The following is a 19583-nucleotide window of genomic DNA, read 5'->3' as shown; positions in this document are numbered from 1 at the left end:
AGAAATCTCATTTAGCAGCAACTTGAAGGGTTGTAGGATAAAGTTCTTTTATTGTGGCTTTTATTGCATTCTTTGCTAATTTATCTGGTCAAGATTTAGCCTTGCTTACTTAAAGCTGCAAGCATGTTACAAGAAGTCTTAAATACTATGAAAGCATTAATGTCTAGACTATGGACTGAAGGTAATTACATATCCAGCCTTGAATAGAGTACATTTAGAAAATACTGTTGTTCCAACTCAATTGTCAGGGTAATATAGATAAGGTGTTGTGGGTTTTGTTGGCCTCTCTGGACTATTTGCACATCATAGATTTTTCCATCCAATTTATAAACAAGCCAACATATAATCATAAAGTAGTCGGAAATCATGTACAAATAAAAAGATATCCTTTAGTGCTAGTCCTGGCTGCCCTCTCCTGAGTGTGTTGCTTTGGTCACATGTGTGATAACTTAATTTTACTTGGCAGTTCTAAACATACAGTGCACATATGGGAGATATGCTAAAGTGTATTGTAAAGAGTTATAAGAAGTATGTGTTATGGACAATATGAACAAGAATCCCAGTGTTTTTGGATAGCCACTTGTTATCAAATAAAAGTAGTAGTTATGTTAAGATGTGATCAAATAAACGACATGAATACTTGAGTGTTAAATTTTGAGGCACTTTGGACTAAATGACATGTTAAAAAGGCTACTGAAAACAGAAAATATATCACAATTTTTTTTTGTTTTACTGTACTACTAATTGAGTTATAATTTCAGTGTAATTTTTAAATAATGGGTAACTCCTCAAGTGACTCCAGTATGTTGAGTAGATTGGCCTTGGTCTTAGCTTGTAGAGGACAAAGAGAATTACTATAATGGTGAATGTAAGAGACTCACTGTATCATTTTGAAACAAATTGTCACATACTTTTACATGATTTTCACACACACAAAAGACCAGTCTAATTTTATTTTGGGTTCCAGATTTACTGTTGATTCGGAACTTAGATGAATTAAAGAGCAAGTATTAGGTTTCACTATATGTGAAATTTGTCTAAGATTTTTCAGAATTAAGTTAAATAATAACTTCATTGTTCTGCATAAGTTATATGCTGGAAATGTGATTTAGAACTGAAAGTGATAGCAAAAGAAGGCTGTGCTTGAAGTAGGAAAGATGAAAGTCTGGAAGAAAAGGCCTGCTGTCTTCTGCTGCAGTTTTCTGTGTCTGCTTCAACTTTGTCCTGTGGTTTAACACTTCCTTCAAAATAACACTGTTATTAGGAAAGACATAGACCAATATGAGGTGTTCTCTGTTTTCAAGGAGCTTTTAATTTGTGTGAAAAGGCAGCATAAACAGACATATTACATAGTACATGAAGTGGACAGTTTGTGATTATGGTCACACAGTGTCTTGCTGTGTATTTCTGGGGTCTGGAGTTAAATATCCATGCCTGCCTGCTAAATAGACAGCTTTTAATATTCTCTCTCTCTCTCTCTCTCTCTCTCTCTCTCTCTCTCTCTCTCTCTCTCTCTCTCTCTCTCCAAACTTTAGCCTTGGCTGGCCTCAAACTTATAAACTCCACCTGCCTCAGCCTCCCAAGCATTGGGAATAAAGGAGTGAATCCACCACACTAGGCAGTAGACAGTTTTGAAAGGAAGCTTTACAGAAAATGCTATATGTTTGATTGTTGCTGCATAAGATAGTAAGAGATTGCTTCCTCAAGATACTGATAAAGAAACTGAGTTGGAAATGTCTAGTAAGATTGGAGAAGTAGAATTTGAAAGGAAATGGAAAATTGAGACGGATCATATGGAGAAGAGATAAAATATGTTTCCATTTGATTCTATGACTTATGGACAAAAATCAATCAACAGAATTGGGCAGATTAGTTTTTTTCCCCCACTTAACACAAACTAATGCCACGTGGAAGGAAGGGGCACAATTGCGTAAATTTCCTCGTTGCATGTAGGCACATCTGGGTCATTATGTTGGTAACTGATTTGAGCAGGAAGGCCCAGAACACTGCGGTAGTGCCACACCTGAGAGGTGGTCCTGAGACATATGAGAAGGGAAACTGGGAAGCCACAAAAAGCAAGTCAATAAGCAGCGCCCTTCCACCATCTCTGCCTTAGCTCCTGCCTCTAGGTTCCTGTGTGAGTTCCTGCCATGTCTTCCCCTGTGATGGGACATGTAAGCCAAGGAAATGCTTTCCCTTTTCAAGTTGCTTTTGGTTAGAATGTTTTATCACAGCAACAAAACACAAACTAAAAGAGGAGTAAACAGACTAGTTTGATACCAAGAATGCACAGCCTTCTGTTTTACAGTAATGAAGTTTCCTTTTTTTAAATTTTTGCTTATATTTTATTGAACAAGTTTCTTTTTATTTATTTTAGTTTTAGTTTTTCGAGACAGGGTTTCTCTGTGTAACTCTGGCTGTCCTGGAATCGCTCTGTAGACCAGGCTAGCCTCAAGATCACAGAGATCTGCCTGCCTCTGCCTCCTGAATACTTGGATTAAAGGCCTGTACCACCACAACCAAATTTATTTTTTGGGGGTGGGGTGGGGAGGGGATTATATTTTCTTTTGCTTTTCCTTTTTAATTAACTTATTTTTACATATACATTTTTATTATTACTCATATATACAATAAGCAACATACAGCAAAAAGAATGATGAACAAACAGGTATTGCATAAATGTTACATTCATAGTGTTTTGGCTATTTCTGTTTGGCAACCTGGAAGAAAGCATCTTTTTTATCTTGGTGAGGATCTGTTCTATCTAATCTCTAGCAACTAAAAACATCTATCAGACCTAAGAAGCCTTAAGCCCTATATAACTAAGTTTAATTGTAAAACTAAACTATCTGATCTCCAACCACGTGAGAGACTTGAGAAGGAATAAAATTAATTACCTGAGTAAACAGGAAGTGCAGTTGGCAGCTTCCAAAATAACAGAATAGTTTGCTGCCTGAACAATCACCCAAAACTCTCTATAATGTTGGAGAATCATCATCAGCCTTTTTGGCCCGGTATATCTGACAAAGGTATTTGTGTGGCCGGAACTATTGAGGATTTGCTTATGCTATTGTGGCAGAGTTTGTCCATCAACTCTTTCTGAATCAAAGCTTGCCTTTGAATTACCACAGAATTCTGTCTGTGATAGAAATTAGGACATTTTACCCAGTGGCTGATTTGTTTCATTCAAAGCCATTTTCATAAGGAGGCTCACTGATGCTCATCATCTTCTTTGAAGTAGGCTAGGCGTTGCCAGAAGTTAATCTATCTTATTGCCAAAAGAATCTTTAAAATAACAACATCTTTAAATGCTATATTCTGTATGTCTCTGAGGTTTTTTTGAAGACCTTATCTATCTATTTTCCCTTATCTAACTATAAAATCATATTTATCTGTTAAACCTAGGATATATGTTCTTGCGATAAAAATGAACTAGTAATTGACATAACCGTAATTTGACCAACTAACAATTAACTTGCATTATTTCCTTATCCTAAACAGCCTGATATAGCACTTTCAAAGTAATGGAAGTAAATCTTGTATTATAAGATATGTATATATATGTATACCACATATTAGAGTAGAAATATGTATAACATGTGTGAAGAATAATCATGAATTTTATTTCTATACAAATGTATCTAAATTAACTTATTTTGCATCAATATACAAAATTCTATACCTATAAATTAGAAATACCCTTGTGAGTAACAATTAATGCCTTAAGTTGAGGAGTAGATTCACTAATCTACTTTGTGTCTTATCATCCCTGTATATTTCTATATTCCCCCTTCTTTCTTTTGAACCCCTATCTCCATACCTCAGAATGAAAGATAAAGGAAAAGAGAGATAGGCCAGAGTCCAACCTCATTTTCTCTTTGAATAAGACCAATATATAACTTATAACCCACTCCCAAGGAAAATAAACATCTATAGCTCAAGACAGCAACCAAATACCTACCCAATCCCCCTTAAAGTAACTGGGGCTCAGAACATATTTTCAGCAAAATCATAGAAGAAAACTTCCCCAACCTAAAGAAAGAAATGCTCCTAAGTATACAAGAAGCCTTCAGAACTCCAAATAGATTGGACCAGAAAAGAAAATTGTCCTACAACCCAATAATCAAAACACTAAATATACAGAACAAAGAAAGAATATTAAAAGCTGCAGAAGACCTCCCTTCTGCTGAGGTCCCCAACTCTGATGGCTCCCTGTTTATGAACTGAGGAGGCTAGGCACCTCCTCTAGGATCACTTTCTCTATTGGCTCCCTGATTGTGAACCAGGTGAGCCAGGGAGCAGGCAGAAAGCTATCTGAGGAGAGAGCTGCTCCAGTGGGTCTGTTTGCCTTCAGTGGTCAGAGGCTATTGTGCGGCCCTAGTGCTTTAAGAGACACCACCTCTCTCTGGGACACGGGGGGTCAGCAATTGTGGTCCTGCCAGGCAGTCTGCAACCAGACCCTAGAGCACAAGGTGCTTGCAAGGAACAGGGAACATTCTGTGAATTGGCTTGAGGACCTGAGGTCAAAATCACCTCTTTTCTATGTTGTGAGGTGTTCGCTGGTCAAGCAACACCAGACAATGGAGTTCCAGGAGTCTACAGCTGTCTCTGTCTCCCCGTAGCCAGAAGCTGCACTCTCCCCTGGCTAGCTGTGGCCAGACATTGGAGTATGCCTGTGCCTGCTGGCAGGGACCAAGAAAGTTTTTGTAAGTTGGCCTGGGGACCTGAGGTTAGAATCCATTTATTTTCTGGGCTGTGGGGTCTTCTGTGGTCCAGCAACCCCAGTCGCAGGACTTCGAGCAGTCTACAGCTCTGCCTGGGTCCTGGTGACCAGAAGTCGCTCCTGCCAGGAGAGTTGTAGCCAGACCTGGAATACGAGTGTGTGTGGACAGGGGATCTTTCTGTGGGATAACCTGGTGGCCTGGGCCCAGACCTGCCCTTGCTCCGTACAGTTTGTACCTCTTTCAACTGGCGTACAACAACACTGGTGTTTTGTATTTCTCAGCTCAGTCCTTAGGTTTCCTGCTTAGCCACTGCTCTCCTGCTGGTCAAACAACGTGTGTGTTCAGCTCCGCCATCTTGGATCCGTACACAGGTTTCCTTATAAAAACAACATTGAATGATGCACACGCAAGAAAAGACAGTGGGAAGCATTTGCATGATTTTCAGTTAAATATATTTAAATTTAGACATTAATGTGTTCCCCCCTCTCCTTCTGCCAGTTTAACAGACTTTATAAACATATGCTGGGGAAACCTTGTTAGGTCTGGTAGCCTGGAAAATAATGAGATGTTTAAAGATGCTCTAGGATATGGTTTGAAATTGTTACTGGAGTAGTGGGGAAGAGGCTATAGTTTTAGAGGTAGAAAATGCTACTTGTTTTTATATTACTTATGGAGACATCTGGTATCTTTTGGTATATATTTAAGAAAACATATGTGTTCTTGGGTAAAAAGAAAGATCAAGATTACAATCTGAAGATAAATAAAACATTACTAATTTGAATAAGTGTTCTGAGCAGAATATTTACATAAAAATGCTAAAGAGTCAGAAGATAAGGTGGTGAGAACCAGAGGATGGGAAACCACATTTATACTTCATTGGAAGAATGCAAAAGCAAATAGCAAACGTTTAAAAAATGTCTATGGGTTGATCTTTGGAAAAACTTATCAGAATTCAAAACAAATATCCTCTTTTAATCTATGACATAGCAAGGTTGTGCTATGTCATAGACTTGCTCATGAAACACTGCTGCCAAAATTGTGTGGCTCGGGAGCCGTGTAGAACTTTCAAAAATCATTTCTTCTTCTTCACTATATTTTAAATATGAACTTAGTTGTAAAATATTAAAAAGCTAGATTCCTCTCTTTCTCTTTTGTACACACACAAGCAGGTGGCGCTTATATTGTAAACTCTCTTAAGACCCAAGGTTACCATGACTGAATCTGTATCTCTACAAAGCAGGAAACAAGTTCCTGCTGAGAACTGTTGTGACAGAGTGTAGCTCGTAGGAAGCTGCACCTGGTCTGGTTTGTACTCCTCTTTGTATATTTATTGTGTGACTCCCGGAAGTTTCCTACTGTCGTTTATGGTGAAGCTTGCCTCCAAACCTGTTACCACTTGCAACCACCTTTGTAAGTGAAACAAACTGGGATTATGAATAAAAAACAAACCAACCAACCCCCACATCCCCAAAAAAGAAACAGAAGCCTATATACTGTTGTGGTTTGGGGTTTCCCCTGTTCTCCTGGTACATTTCAATCTTCTATAGAACGTACTTGCTACACATCTCACTGAGTACAACTAGTGTCCTGCTCAATATTCAGAAAAACAAATGTTCGTCATGCTGCAAGAAGGACTGGGATGACTTACGGCTCAGAAGGGACCTAACTAGGATACTGGATACGCAGTAGTCATTTCCAGTCAGCAGATCTGTGCAGAGAGGCAAACTCCATCTCTATTTGAGGATATTGTGTCAGACAGTCCTCGACTCTTATGGTTCACAGTATTTGAGTAAACAGTTTAGAAGTTTGAAATGCTTATTTTGAGTATCAGTTTTCAGGTTTCAAGTTGTAATGGTTTTTCCTCTCATTTTGGCCTGTGGATGGGGGATGGGGGCCTCTGCATTTCATGATTGCTAAAGACCACTGAGGGTGTGGGGCACCCAATATTTCCCACAAGGAGAACACCTTCAAAGATGTCGTTCCCTCTCATCAGACTCCACCTCTTAAGGATTCTACAGTCCTAAAGTTTGTCCACAGTCTGGAAACCAAAGCTTAGTACTCAAACATCTATTTAAATTTATTAAGGTTAGCATGATGGAATTATGTATTGTAATCCCGTCACATATTTATGTTCTGCAGTAGTATCATGGGAGATAACAAAAACTAAAAAGAAAAAAATTGTTAATAAAATAATAAAGACATAATAGTTAGCTATAGTGGGCATGAGTATAGATATTCGAACTAGAAATTTTTAGGAGTGGAGCAGATGACTGCTCGCAGTTGAGTTATGTTTGAGGCACGTCCATCTCAGGCTATCAAGAGTGAATGGTCAAACTATCTGTTTTTCTGATACATTCAGGCTCACTGTGTACCAGCCACTACAATCAAGCCTTTCCATTTTATCTTAATTGAATGTCTGCAGTCACATACAAGAGCTATAATTATTTCATTATACAGAATGAATTTACTGATGAAGGTGCTATGTGTAGTTTTGATGGAAAGAGGGGCACGGGGACAGTGAACCTGACTGGGTCAGATTAACCAGACCACACTAACGAGATAGAAAGACCCACATACTGCGGTGCCCCCCGTTTCCTCTTTCTGCTCTTGACCCCTAAGTGGAGAAGGGGACTGAGCAGCAGCCAACATTCCTTGCAATCTTTGCTTCTGGAATCTGGATCCAGTGTGACCGACAGCTCCAAAACCTTGGCTTTGCAATGTGATGAGCTGCACCCTGGAGCTGTGGGCCTGAGCCCACATTTCCTTACATTGTTACTGTCTGTCAGGGTATTTTATCCCAACAACAGAGACAAAAACCACCTGAAGGTAACTGTTTAAGAAATAACAAACAAAATGCCTCCCAAGCCAAAACACAAAATATCCAGCTGTGTCATTGGGAATACTAAAAAAGGAGGAGAGATACATAGTTCCAGATGCTGAGGTGGTATATATGGTAGAGTTGCCCACAAGTAACCAGGCAAGGCACCAGGTAGTTTGTGAAAACTCCAAAAAAGTGCTAAAAAGTAAAAAGTACTTTATCATATGTTGTGCTATGTAATTTAGGATAAATGTTACAGTCTACTTGAATTTTGAATTTCCAAGCAAAATTTTGCTTTCTTTTGGAAAATATTTATTTGTGGTATGTGCGTGTGGTATGGCTGTATGTATGTGAACCGCACGTGTGTAGGGGCTTATTGACTTCACATCTGTTCCTCTGGAACTGGAGTTTACAGGTGGTTGTGAGCCTCAACCTAAGTGCTGGCAGCTGAACCTCAGTCCTCTGAAAGAGGAGTAAGTAATTTTAACTGCTCAGTAACCTCTGTTTCTGTTGATTTACAATTTACCTCATTCGACATACATGAGTGCTTTGCTAGCTTGTATGTATGTGCACCACGTGCGTTCCTAGTTTCTGCAGAGGTCAGTGGAAGGCATTGGACCCTTTGGGATGGGAGTTACAGATGATTGTGTGAGTCACCATGTAGGTGACGGGAACCAAATCTGAGTCTTCTATAAGATCAATACATGCTCTTAACCCCTGAATCATCTCACCAGACTCAGCTTGTCATTCTAAGCAAGTTTTATTAAAAAACAAAGTGTAATTGTTTGTGCACCTAAGTGTTTGTGCATATAGGTGTGTATGTTTTAAGTGCAAAATAGTGCATATGACTGGTGCATATTTTGTATGTGTATGTGTACATGCTCTGTACATCCCTGCATATGTTTTTATAAGGCGTGTATATGTTGAATATGTGTATATGTGAGTCTGTAGTTTGTTTCTTTGCACATTTTCACTCAAAATGCAAATTTAGGCCCATTCAGGTTTTGCTGTGTGAGGGTCTGGCATCCTCTTCGCATATGTCTGGTAGATATACCTGGCATATACTTATGCAGGTGTTGCCGTAAAGGACAAAGTAGACCAGGTCAGCAAAATTCAGCTGATACTATTCATCCTTTGACAGCTTAAAAGGCCTTGAAGGAATGTGCATTTTCCTGTTCTGGAAAGTGTAGAAAAATACTTGTTCTGAACAGGCATATGGATATGTTGATATAGAAAGTGCATATTGATAAAAATTTTAAGTTAAACCAAGAATAATTGGATTTTCACAAAACAATGCAGAACAACTTTTTCTCTCACCCTAAAAAAAAAAATCTAATCTTGACTGTGTTTTCTCACATAATATTGTTAAATTTTTGGTAATAAAATTTGTGTTGTTTCATCTTCAAATAATCTTAAGTTACACCAAAAAAAAATGGGGTAAGAAAAGTAGCAAGTTTTGAATAGACAAATGTTTTGAAGAGGTATTTTTCCCCTGCATAAAATTTGGTTTTTGTGTTTAGTTTGTTATTCATAGTGATTTATATTGCTTAAAAATTTCCAAAACATAAAGAAAATGTGAATCACTCATGTAGTGTAGTTAGTTTCTGAGCAAAAACAAAGTTTAAAGCACTATCATAAAACTTCCCCCAAACATCAATATTTTATTTCCAATTTTGTCCTAAAGGTGTACCTCTAAAGTGTAATATTACTCAGTGGAGGAAACTGAACCGTTTTGATCTACGTCACCAGAATTTATCTGGTATCTGGTCAAACTGAGGACATTTGTCTTAATGTATAATTTTAATGAGGTGGAAAATATCCACTATTCATTTTGAAAAAATATTGTGTAATATATTGAATTCTTTTAACTACCATATGTTTGTAACACAAAAGGTCAGACATTCATATAGCAAATTCCTCCATCTTTGTAAAGAAATGACTGTGTATATCTTAACACCTAATATAATTATCGAGGAATTATGATAAAATTAGACAGTAGCTGCGTAATGTATTCTAATTTGGCCAGGATGCCTTGAAAGAGCAGCCATTTTCCAAGTTTTGCATCATTTAAACATTTCCTTCTAGAGATTTTTAAGTCAGTTATAGAACTTGTTCTACAAAGTTCTGGTCTATCTTGGGCCTTTGCAATCATCTTTCTATTATTCCATTAAAGTTTTTAAAAATGGATTTTCTCTTACACTTTTCTAATCATCCTGTCATTCTTTAGGCTTGAGATGTTAAAATGAATGAGTAAAAATGTTCAAAACCTAATTGTCTCAGCCAGTCCATCCAGAGTCATGGATTTGCAAAATTATGTCAGTCTTTTAAAAATACATTTGAGGAGGCTTTTCTAGTCATTTCGATATTTAATATTAATTTTCTCTTGCCCTGCTGCTTGTCTAGGAAAATGAAAATTTATATAGATATGGGTTTCTTTTAGAGGTGTTAAAGTACTAGATTTTTATTGATTATGCTATTCAACAAGGCAATTCTTCTGTTTCTGCTTACTTCAGCCCTAACACAGATAGATTAAATTTCTTAATCCCTTATACTAAGAAAACTTAGTTGGACACATTTTGATTAAAATGTATTGATTATAATACTGTCACGATTGAGTAGAAGTATTCTTTCTCCCCAGATTAAACAAGTAAGAGAAGTCTGTTGAAATTCGATCCTCACCTGTTCTGTAAATCAAAGACTATCCCAGAGGAAGGAAGAGTGAAGCACCAAGCATAAGACTGCTAGATCCTGGGAGAGGACACGAGTTTGCCCTCCACACGTAAGTCATTGCAACCTTGTGTTTTCCATCCCTCATGATATTTCTCTATTCATGTTTCAGTAGAAAATAATAAGTTGACAACATTGTTTGAAGTATGTCCACAAACATGGAGTGGCTTATTTAGTAACTTTTGCATTGATTCATGTTCATATTTACTAATTCAATCTAAGACTACTCATTAGAATAATAATGTTCAGTGCAAAATGATTCTCATTACAATTTCTGATGGAGAACTATTGGGAACTTGCAAGTGTTATGATACAAAAATTGTTATTTAATTTAATATATTAACAGTAGTGTTAATTATAACCTTTTTGCTTGAATCTGTGTTTTTATTCCTTATACTTCTTTCCTCCTTTTAAGATTTGTTTTGTTTTGTTTGAGACAGGGTTTCTCTGTGTAACCTTGGCTGTCCTGGACTGGCTTTGTAGACTAGGCTTGCCTTAAACTCACAGAGATCCATCTGCCTCAGCCTCCCTGAATGCTGGGATTGAAGGCGTGACCCACCATGCCTGGCTGCTGTTATGCTTCTTCATATCTGAGCATAGTACTATTGTAATATGTCTATTTAAATTCACTACCTAGTAAGACTGACATTTTTTTCTCACCTCTCATACTGAGACTTTATTGGAGTGACATTGCATACTATAAAAATGTATCAATTATATCAGCTTAGTGTGGTGGGAAGACAACTCCTGATCCTTTAGAAAACAAATAGGCTTCTAAGGAATAATGATAAAATTCAATAAAATATAGATAAGATAAAATGAAAACTAATACATGAGAATAGGACAAAAATGAACAAATAGGAAAATATCCCAAACAAAGACACATGAAACATATATAGATAGACTCAAGACATACTTGTTCACTCAGTTGAGAATCCAATAAGAAAAACATTAAATTAGAAGCCTTAGTATATATGCAAAGGCCATAGGCTAAAGAGAAAGAAAACATACATACATACATACATACATACATACATATATTAAAAATAAGATACAATTGAAAAAGAAGTAAATAAATGCCCTGAAATCCATGTGAGACAAAGAACTTCCAAAGATACCCTTGAGTTTTTCTGTTAGCCATCCCGTCCTGGGTAATCAGCCTGCATGTTTGTTTCCCTTGTGAGTCTCCCTTAGAGAAAATTTAATTTTCATTTGCAAGTGGTTATCAATTGGAGATCACTTCTTGGTTACAAATGATGGCACACGTGCAGTTCTTCTTTCCTCTTGAGGACTCCAATAGAGAGTCCTCAGTCTCTGCTAATTCACTTGTGTATTTCTTCTGATGACTTAGAGGGCCTTGTTTTAGAGCGTCCTCCATTGCTCTGGCTCTCTTATTGTCTCCTCTTCCTCAGGGTTCCTTGATTTCTGAGGGAAGGGATTTAACAGAAATATCTCATTTAGGGCTGAATATGCAGAGGTCTCACATTTTCTGCATGTCTATCTGTCTGTAGGTCTCTCTATTTGTTTCCAAACCTCTGTAGGAAGAAGCTTCTCTGATGGTGGTTGGGCAAGTCTCTGAACTATGAATATAGCCAAATGTCACTAGAGTCACTTTATTGCTTTTCAATTTTAATTCAGTTTTGTTTTATCTTAGAACAGCAATGGTTTGTTTTGGCCTAGGTACCTGTTCTCTCCAGTCTCAGGTTATTGGTCACTCAGGCAGTGTCGGGTATGGGTACCATGTCTTGAAGTAGGCCTTAAGTCAAATCAGCTATTAGCTGGTTACTTCCACAGGCTTTATAGCCTGCTGCTTGTCTGAATGATGATATTCTTTGACCAGCAGAAGCTTCTGTGTTTCACGAGTTCTTATTATTGAACATTGATCTTACAGTCTGTCTTGATGGTCTTCTATTTGGAAAGATATTTCTAGTGCCATTGAGTTCAAGGTTATCCTACACTTTCCCTGATATCAGATGCAGCGTATCTGCCTTTGTTTTGAAGTTTGTACATGGTGATAAAATGAATCTATGTGGATTCTCCACACACAGCCAATCAGTCTGACTATGCCATTTATTGAAGATGCCATCTTTTCCTGGTGTGTGTTTATGACTTATTTATAAATCATTTGCTATCTAGAGGTGTGTGGATTTTTATGTGTGTCTTCCATTCAACCCATTGCCCAACGTATCTGTTTTTGTTTCAATACCATAGCATTTTTTTTTTTTACCATAGCGCTGTAGCACAATTTGAGGTCAGGTATGGTGACACATCCTACAGTTCTTTTACTACTCATGATTGTTTTATTATCTTGATATTTTCTTGTTTCTACATGCTGAAAATTGTCCTTTGTGGGTGTGTGAAAAATTGTGTTTGAATTTTGATAATGATTTAATTGAATTTGCAGATTGTTTTGGGTAGGATGGCCATTTTTACTATATTAATTGTACTGATCCATGAGCACAGAATACCCTTTTATCTTATAATACTGTCTTCAATGTTATTATCATACAAGTATTTCATTGCTCATTAGAATAACCACAAGATATTTTATGTAGCTTAAGGCCATTGGGATAGGTGTTGTTTCCCTGATTTTTTTTCCAGCCTATTTGCTGTTTGTAGATAGAAAGGCTACTGATTATTCTGAGTTAATTTTGTACCAAGCTACTTTGCTGAAAATGTTTATCATTTGTTGAAGTTTCCCAGTGAAAAATTTAAGGTTATTTATATACTATCATTATCATTTGCAAATAAAATTTCTTTGAGTTCTTCCTTTCCAATTTCTACTACCTGATCCCCTTCATTTGCCATATTGTTGTAGCTAAGACTTCAAGTACTATATTGAATACGTATATTGCATAGGTGTGTAGAGTGGACAGCCTTGTCTAATTATTGATTTTAGTGGAAATGTTTTGAGTTTCTCTCCACTTAATTTGGCTGACATTAGTTATATGCTTTCTGTAAACTGCCTTTATTTTATTTAGGAATGTCCCTTGTATAGCCAGTCTTTCCAGGAATTTTATCATAATGGGTGTTGGATTTTGAAATGAACATGTAGGTATTTTTCTCAGTTTGTTTATATGATGGATTACATCTATTGACTTTTCATATTTGAACCATCCATGCATCACTGGGATGAAGCCTACTTGATCATTTTGGGCAATCTTTTTTATATATTTTTGTATACTTTTTGCAAATATTTTATTGAGAATTTTTTTATATCAATCTTCATGGTGTAATTGATCTGTAATTTTCTTTCTTTGTTGAATCTTTATACAGTTTGAATATCATGGTTACTGGCCTCATACAATGAATTGGGCAACATTTCTTATGTTTATATTTTGTGGAATAATTTGAAAGGTACTGGTCTTAATTCTTCTTTGAATGTCTGGTACAATATTGTACTAAAACTGTCTGGCCCTCAGCTTTTTTGCAATGATAGATGTTTAATTTCTATTTCATTACTATTAAATTACTATTTTAATTACTTTCTCTTTCATTAGTGGTTATAAATCTGTTTGAATAATTTATATGATCTTGATTTAACTTTTATAAATGATCTCTATTAAGAAAATTATTTATTTATTTTAGATTTTCCAATTTGATGGAGTACAGGTTTTAAAGTTTGTTCATTTAATTCTCTGGATTTAATCAGTGTCTTCTGCTATGTCCTCTTTTATTTCTATTTTTATTAATTTGGATACTTTCTGTTTATAGTTAGCTTGGATAATAGTTTGTCAACATGTTGATAGTTATCAAAGAACCAATTATTTGATTTAATCTCTGTATTGTTGTTGTTGTTTCAGTTTTATTGATTTCAGTCCTGAAATTGATTATTTATTGCCATCTACTTCCTTTGAGTGTGATTACTTCTTTTTGTTATAGAGCTTTCAGGTGTGCTTCTCAGTTACCAATACAAGCTGTCTCCATTTTTTTAAAATGTAGACACTTAGTGCTTTGAATTTATTTCTTAAAACTGCTTCCACTGTGTCCTCTAAAGTTGGATATTGTGTATTCACTTTAATTCAGTTCTAGGAAACATTTCTTTCTTAATATCTTTCCTCAAACATTTTTTTCAATAGTGAGTTGTTCAGTTTCCATGAGCTTTTGAGCATTTTGTTGTTTCTGTTGTTGATATTCAACTTTAATCTGTGGTGGTCTGAAAAGATCCATGGCATTATTTCAATTTTCTTATATTTGGTGATATTTCCTTGTGTCTGAGTACATGGTCTATTTTGGAGAAAGTTCCATTAGATACTGAGAAGAAGGCATGTTCTTTTGTGTTTGGGTGAAATGTTGTACACATATATGTTAGGTCCATTTGGATTATAATGCCAGTTAGCTCCAGGATTTATCTATTTAGTTTTTTTCTGGATGACATGTGTATCGGTAAGAGGAGGTTATTGATGTTCTTCACTATTAATATTTGAGGGTCAATATGTGATATATAACCCCCAGTGAGTCTTTTATAAACTTTGGAGCCCTTGTGTTTGGGGCATAGATATTAAAAAGCGAAGTGTTATCTTGGTGGAGTTTTCTTTGGTGAGTTCATAGTGCCCTTCCCTATCTCTTCTGATTTGTTTTGTCTTGAAGGTTATTTTGTCAGGAATTAAAATGGCTGTACCAGCTTTTCTCTTGTGTCCATTTGCTTGTAATAACTTTTCCATCTTTTTTTTTTTAACCTGGAGGTGATGTCTATCCTTGACTTTAATGTGTTTTGTGCATGCAGCAGAAAGGATAGCTCAAAACATGTGGACTAATGAGTATATATAAATACGAAAATTTAGTTGCTGTTCAGAAATTGGTAAATAGATGGATGTTATAAGCCAATACACATTTTAGGAGAATCAGTATTCAAGAATGCTCTTCCTCTCACTTTTATCTGAAAAATCACCTAGAGCTCCATTCGTTGGATAGACTCTTTATATTTGTTATACTGGTTTACCTGAAAAGAATTTGATTTTTGCTTAATAATTATACTTGGCAAGATAGCTCATAGACAGAATACTGTTTTGACTTTCAAAAAATAAAGTTATACAGTAGAGCAAAGTGGATACATTTCAAGATTGTATCAAATCATATATTCTTCTAATTTGTCCAAAAATTAGGCTTTGAATATGATATTCTTATTGGCACATAGTTGTCAATAATTGTGTATGGCAACAATGTCTATGATGTTCAGTTTTATTCTTAAAAGTTTTATCTAGGACATTCTGACAGTGCCCCTAAGCTCTGCCCTTTCCTGACCTCCTATAATTTTAATCTATGATTAAACTATATTTAGTAGAAAATGATCACATGGGGATAATTTGGTTTGGTATTGGACCTAGATGTACAATGATAAAAAATTAAAACAATGACTTATAAAGACCCCCTAATAAAATGCTCTATAATATCTCTTTCACTTACCAAAATTAAGTAATTTAGTAGCATCTCTTATTCATTGGCATTGGGCTCTTGGTAGATTGAAAGATGTCATTCACATAAGTCTTTGCTGGGATTCTGCTCAAATGCAGTGACAATGAACAAAGTAAAACAACAGTAATATGCTTGAATCTGAGAATGTAATGTTGAATTAAAAGATATCTACAAAATAATGATACTGTCTGTTTTTATGTAAAAAAGTTAGAGTAGTGGTTTAATTTAAAATAGAAGGTAAATTGAAGTAAGGGGCACCAGAATTTTCTTGGACCCAGGGAACATTCATTTCATGTGCTGGGTTGGTGCTTGCACAGATGCCTGTTCTATGAATTACAATTGGTGATTTGCTTTAAGCTTTTCTGATGGTGTCAAGCACAGGTAAGGATGTCTACTCTCTCCATTGCTGTTCAACATGCTGTTAGAGATTGAAAAGTATGAGAAGAAGACAAAGAATTCACAGACATTCAGATTTGGAAGGAAAGTAAACAGACAACACAGGTCACTGAAGACAGGATTGTCGGTATAGTGAGTTGCAAAGATCAGCACCACCAACAAAGACACTGAAGCTGACACATGATTTCAGAAAGATTACATTTTATAATTTATGGCCTACAATAACTATCTTATACTGTGTTTGCTTTATATTATTGTCATCATTTTAATTGTAAATTTAATTGACAAAATTGTATACATTTGTGTTTTCAGATTTAAATGTGTGGTAAAATAACTACATAACTGAACCAAGTTAAATCACATGGGCATTGCTCCATATTTGTTTTTGTGTGTGACAAAATATTTAAAAGATAATGTCTTTGTAATTTCCACATATTAACTAAAAATTGTTTATTTACTTTAGCTAAAAAAATAATAATTTATGGTCTATCTTCACCCTCTTAGCAGTGGCAGTCTCATATCATATTTTTTCCCTCATAAACCATGCCTTTTGTGCCATATCTAAAACATGGTTACCAAGCAATGCCAAGTGTGCATATTTGTAAGCCAGGTCCTGGCCTGCAAGCTCTGGGGATTCTTCTGTCTCTGCCTAACAGAGTTGTTCTGGAGAAACACACTTGTTACCATGTCCTGCTTTATGTAGGTTCTGAGCATTTAAATTTCTGCCGTTACACAAGTGCTTTGTCACTGAGCTGCATCTCCAACCCTGCAAATTCTCTTGTGCATAGTAAGAAACTTACCTTTCTGTATACATGCAAAGGCAAAACTTGTAAGCAAATTTAAGAAGAAGAATGGCTCCATAATTCAAATGCAATATCATCTTAATCTATAGTAAGCATTGTCACACGGCATTGTTTAAAGAGTGGGCACGTATACTGTTGAAATAGAGGAGACAATTCTGGAATAAACTCAAACCATGTAATCCTCTTATGTTTGATAAGGGAGTAAAGGCTGTTCCGTGGAGGATAGTCTTTTCAATAAATAGGTTTCAATAGCTGTATAGCAACATTTCTAAATCAGATCTAGACACAACATTTCACCTTTTACAAAATGAGCTAGGAATGGGATTAAAAAAAAAAGACTAGAATAAAACAAAGAGAAGTTATAATACCCTTAGGTTTGGGGAAGATATTTTAGATACGGCATCAGAAGCTGGGTTTATTCAGACAAATATTCTATGAGCTATACTACAGATTGAGAGAATGTATTTTTAAAGGATTTGTGATAGGGAACTTGTAACCTAAATAACAGCCTTTAAAACTCATTAATTAGTTTAATAGCCAAATGCGGGCATGAAGTGCACATCATAATGCCATTACTGGAAAGGTAAAAACACCAGATATTTGGGAGTGTGACAGTCTGTGAGCCTAGTAAGATCGGTGACATCTAGACAAATTAAAGATCTTTTCTCACAAAATGACTTTAGTTGTGCATGCAGGATAATACCCAAGGTCGATCCCTGGTCTTTAACCACCACCACCCACATACTACATTGGGCTAGATCTCTAAATATATCATGACCTAAATAAAATACATATACAAAAATGACAATATAGAAGATGACCATTATTGGGCATCATCAGCAAATTGCAATGAAGCCAATGAATTGGCAGAACGGCTAAATCCACAGATAGTCCTAATTTCAAGTAAAGATGAGGATTTGGAACACTGCGGGCTCTGGTCCATTGCTATTGGAAGGTAGGACTAATACTTTGGATGAGTTGTAAGATTTTTCTTAATGAGGCCGGACATAGCCTTAACTTATGATCCAGCAATTGTATACAATAATATTTACCTAAATGATTCAAAACTTACACTGCACAAGGACGTTCATGGCAGGTTTATTTTATTATCTGCTAGGGACTGAATGCAGGGCCTTGCGTATGCTAAGCAAATTTCCTACTGCTGGGCTTAATCCTCAGCCCTGGGTATAGCAAACTGAACCATGATAACTTAGTAAAGCAACCCAGATTTCTTTCAGCCAGCAAATGAATGCTGTGATATATACAGACAATGTTTTATTTAGTTATGATTCAGTATTAAAGCAAATGAGCTACCAAGTCTCAAAAGACAGAGGGCCATGAGATACACATAGCTGAGTAGAAGAATCATATGAAAATAATGCACACAGTATGATACCATATATATGACTTTCACAAAAGAAAAAAAGTATAGACCTAGTAAAAGTAAAATATATGAAGACTTCAGTGGTTTTCAGGAGTTAAAGAAGAGAGATGAATAGGGAGGACACAGGTATTTCAGGATACTGAATTTCTTCTGAAGGATAATATAATGATAGGTATTTGACATGGTATATTTTTCAATGCCTAATAACATGCTAAAATTAAAGAATTAACCATATGTAAGCTCTCATGTTTTATCAAAGTGCAGCAAGATATGTGCATTGGTTGACAAATCCCACAGGGACATATTCTGATTAGAGGAATCTGTGTCTGGTGGACTTGAGGCTGGAGTGGAGAGGATGTACACCAGGACTCTGTAGTTTCTGCTTAGCTTCCCTGTAAGCTAACATGCTCTACAACACCAAGTTCATTAATCAAAGGATCATGTTGTGCAGCCTTATTTTACAGACTTTCTGAATGTCTAATGTAATTCACAATAAAACAGATTTTAGCAGGCAATCATCATGGTTTTTCTTAAGCAGAATTCTAAGAGAAGCTTACATAATTTCAAATTTAATCCATTGATGATGAATATTCAAATTTAGATAGATAGAATTTATGAAATTAGTATTTTGGGGCATTGCAGAACAGCTTGGGTTATTTGGAGAAGGTACCTAGAAGAGGCTCTACACTTATATATATATTTACTAACTTGTATAAAAATTTATATGCTTGGCACAATCTTGATTTGAATTTAAGAAAAAACAATCTACAATTTGAAATAGACTTTAATAACATTAAATATAACTGTATTCTTTCTTTTTGTCTCTCTCCATTCCTTCCTTTCTTCCTGCCTGGCTGCCTTTCTTTCTTTTCAAATTTAGTTTTTTGTTTTTCTGTTTTTTAGACAATCTTCTTATATAGCCCAGGGTGGCCTCAAACCCATAATCTAGACTTATAAGGCATATACCATAGCTAACCTTCCTTTAATTTCTAATATATACTATATAGTTGTCTCATTCTCAACAACACTTATTCTCAATTAAATGGGTCTTAACTTTGAAGTTAAGTTGGCATTGTGAAAAAGAAAAGAAAAAAGATACCTTTTATTTCTAGAGTATAATATTGTAAATATACTCATACTTTAATTTTTGTAGTTGTTTTTTGTTTGTTTGTTTGTTTGTTTGTTTCAAGACAGGGTCTATCTGTATAACCTTGGCTGTCCTGCAACTCACTTTGAAGACCAGGCTGTCCTGGAACTCACAGAGATTTGCCTGCCTCTACCTCCTTGAGTTCTGGGAGTCTTCATTTTTTAAAGGA

General features: G+C 35.8%; 1 protein-coding gene across 4 annotated transcripts in view; it reads left to right on the top strand.

The window, feature by feature from the left end:
• Window positions 1-19583, top strand: part of FOXP2 (forkhead box P2) — a gene marked incomplete at its 3' end in the record, with an annotated part of 541625 nt that overhangs the window by 65685 nt on the left and 456357 nt on the right. For all 4 annotated transcript variants that reach the window (XM_084784956.1, XM_084784962.1, XM_084784963.1 and 1 more), the window contains exon 2: window positions 10181-10321. The remainder of the gene's footprint in view (window positions 1-10180; window positions 10322-19583) is intronic.

Source organism: Acomys minous (assembly GCF_964271855.1).
Source record: "Acomys minous genome assembly, chromosome: 6".
Classification (NCBI taxonomy): domain Eukaryota; kingdom Metazoa; phylum Chordata; class Mammalia; order Rodentia; family Muridae; genus Acomys; species Acomys minous.
The sequence above is the reverse complement of the archived record's forward strand: the minus strand, read 5'-3'. Positions and strand labels throughout refer to the sequence as shown.